Source organism: Olea europaea, chromosome 4, assembly GCF_002742605.1.
Source record: "Olea europaea var. sylvestris chromosome 4, O_europaea_v1, whole genome shotgun sequence".
Classification (NCBI taxonomy): domain Eukaryota; kingdom Viridiplantae; phylum Streptophyta; class Magnoliopsida; order Lamiales; family Oleaceae; genus Olea; species Olea europaea.
The window spans coordinates 12,649,105-12,652,573 of NC_036240.1; positions in this window are offsets into that span (position 1 = coordinate 12,649,105).

Below are 3,469 nucleotides of genomic sequence, written 5' to 3' on the forward strand. Positions count from 1 at the left end.
GATTATGTAACGTTTTGTCTCCATTAAAAGGAGAAAAGGAAATGAAAAGAGGGAGGGAGTTCCTCAAAAACTCAATTTGGATGGCAAGATTCCTTCGATCAATCCTATCATAATTATTTTATTTGTTCAATGTTCAGTATGATCAATCCATGTTTGTATCAAATATCTCCATAGAAATCGTGTCAAAAAGCACATATCAGAAAGTACAAGTTTTACATATATCAAAATATACCGTAATATTGTTTGGGGATAATTTTGCTAAACAATAGCAAGAACATGAAATACTTTTTTCCTTTACTTTAAAAAATCACATGAGTTTGAAATTATAAGAATTTGAAACAATGCAATCATCACGAGTTTCTCCACGTATATATTTAAGGAAAAAAGAACAATATCTTCCTATTTTATCATTGCAAAAACCTTTGATAATATTATGGTTAGGTTCTTGCAAAATTTGTCACATATCTCCTTTAATCATTTCCTCTAAAGCAATATTATTAAAACTAACAAATGTTTCTTATCCATTAAGCCATCCAACGAATGATAATCACATGCAATCAAATGAAATGCTAATTAGCCAATAAGAGAAAATCCCAAATCCTAATTCTTAAGCCACTTCGAAATCTTTATCTGTCCCTAAACGTTCTTATTATAGAGATGCAATTATTATTGGATTGGTGGGAAAATCAATGATCCCAGAGACAAATATTCTAATCTGTCATCATTAAGTTGTATGTTATTAGCATAAACAGACAATGATTGATCCCACTCAGGATACCATGACAATCAGAAAATGCCTTTTGCCCCCCAAACACCTCTAAAATAAAAAATTAATGATATTAGACCTGTTTGATGGATTAAAATAAGATTTTTAGTGAATTTTTTTTTAAAAAAATTAATGAAATATTAAAATTAATTGTTGACTTTAACTTATATTAAAATCTAGATTTTAAATTCCTACCAAATAGGGAGTAGATAACGTTGATGGAAAATTAAGTAGAAGATATTATTTTAAAAAGTATTGTCACATTCGAAAAAATATAAAGGGTCTACAGTTGAATTGGAGTCACATATATGGTAAAAAAAAAAAAAAATTAAAAAAAGAAGAAGAGGGAGAAATGATCTATTTACAAACGAATAAGCTAGTGAAAATTATTCAATTTTTAATTTGTCACGTTAATCATCTAATTGAGCAGTTAAATAAGTATGCTATTGCTATTGTTATTGCTACTTTTGAGGATCTTTAGCATCATAAATTATACTGCAAACTACGACGATACATTATGAAGATTTGCGATCCTAAGAGTCGGGCTCTCTTTTGATGTTTTTGAATTGACTATTTGTCCCTTAGTTAAAAGAAGTGAATCACGTCTCTCCCTAGTTTATATCATGCCATTGGTTTTCAAATTTTAAAGTCGAAGCTGTCGGGCGGATCCAATTTTCAAAACAAATGGCAGAAACCCCAAACTGGATTGAACAAATGTGGTGGGCCACAGTTTAAAATTGTGGGACCATGCTGATCATGGCTAATCAGTCAAGGAAGTTGACTGGTCAAAATTGGATGAGTCAAATAAAACACTGAGTAAAGTGAAAGTAAGGTTTGGAAACTGTGCCAATCGTGAAAGCACCTGTTCTGAAGAAAAGAATCTGCGGAACCTCAAATTTTTAACGTCGTTCACATCTTGTGATCCACTCCTCATTCCCTTTATAAGAGTTTATTTGGTATAGCTTAAAAGTCAATTAAAATTAATTTTTTGATCGTTATTTCACTATTTTAGTTGTCATTTTTGAATTCTTCTCTCACAGATAGGACTCACTTTATCTCCAACAGTCAAAAAATCAATTATCAAAATCCCTACCAAACAAACACTAAATTTACTAAACATAACCTCAAATTTTTGTGTTTGCATTTTTTTTGATAAGTCGACCACACGGAGTAACACATGTTACTAGCAGATAGTCTCATGATATAGATTTTAGTATATCAATTGATTGGAATACTACAAATAAATTCATAAGCAACAAAGGTATCTATATTCTTATGATTCTAAAGATCTCAAAATTTATTTAGTAGTTAGAATTGCAACTCAATTCGATCAACTTTAAGAAGATAAAATATGTATGCATTCTTGCGAGAACTAAGCCCTTGTGAAAATTAAAATTTAAATTAAAGTCAACAATTAATTTTAATTAAATATTTTGTAGGATTCCCAATTTTTTAATCACATATTTTTATCAAAACAGACTAAAAATTTGATTTTAATTTCCACCAAACATGGGGTAAATATAAATCAAATAGGACTTGTATATTAGTTTAATTTAAACATGACTTGATAGATACAATCTTTCGAGTTTACAATTTATCGAGGGATAATTAATTCATGATAAAATTTCAATTGTGCAATAAAATTTCATCATTTTCGGTTATGATTATCAACATTTTGCCTATACAAATGTAGCATTAGTTCATACCACGAAGTTAATATTTGATTCAACTACTGAAGTTAATTAAAATTAATAATTCATTTTAATTATACATTTCACTATCTTCACAATATTTCAATTTCAACAAGACAATCCATCAATTTTTATTAAAAATTAGTACTAAATATCTGAATTTTTCTCACATCAAACACGGGCTAAATAGACAGCAACTGCATATTATGAACATACCCTGATCAAATTTTAGAACCAAGTCCAAGGAGAACACTGAGATTTGGGTAGATGTCACAATAGGTTTAGACACTGGGGCCCAGTTGGTGCAGGAATAGTACACGTGGCAGCCAAATTGCCGCAATTGTACCTTGTAAGTCACTCCTCGTCAGCGTCGGTTTTTGGGTGGGTCCATCTTGTTTTTCTGTCTTGTGGAATTCAACAAGGAAGATACTCGTGATCTTGCTACATTTTTTACAAGATGTCAATTTATTTCGACGCATTGACACGTTCTCTTGCAGAAGATGATAATCATCACTAATGGTCCTCTATTTAATCGTTACAAATAAATAAATAATTTTATCGTTGAAACCATCACTACTGTTGCCCTCTATTTTTACCACCACTAACTGTAACCACCATTCCGGCTACCTATTCCACCACCATCGACACCTATCTGCATTGTCATCACCACTACCAATACAAATGAGAAATTCAAGATTTAGATCAAACAAAAATCTCGACGACTTGTCGTGACCGACGCCCACGACAATCATATTTGAGCATATGTAAAAATGACATAAGGCATTGAAAAGAGTAATTTGTTATAATTGTGAGATAAAAACGTAATTATCAAGTTTCTTTTACATTAAAATTCTATAATAAGCACTGGGCAATTAAACAAATTTGTTATTGTTACACCCATAACTAAACCATTTCGGAAAAACTGTCACACCACTCCCACGTATCCATCCACTAGCTAAACCACTTCGAAACAACAGTCACGCCACTTCCCGAAGTGACACATGTTCATCCG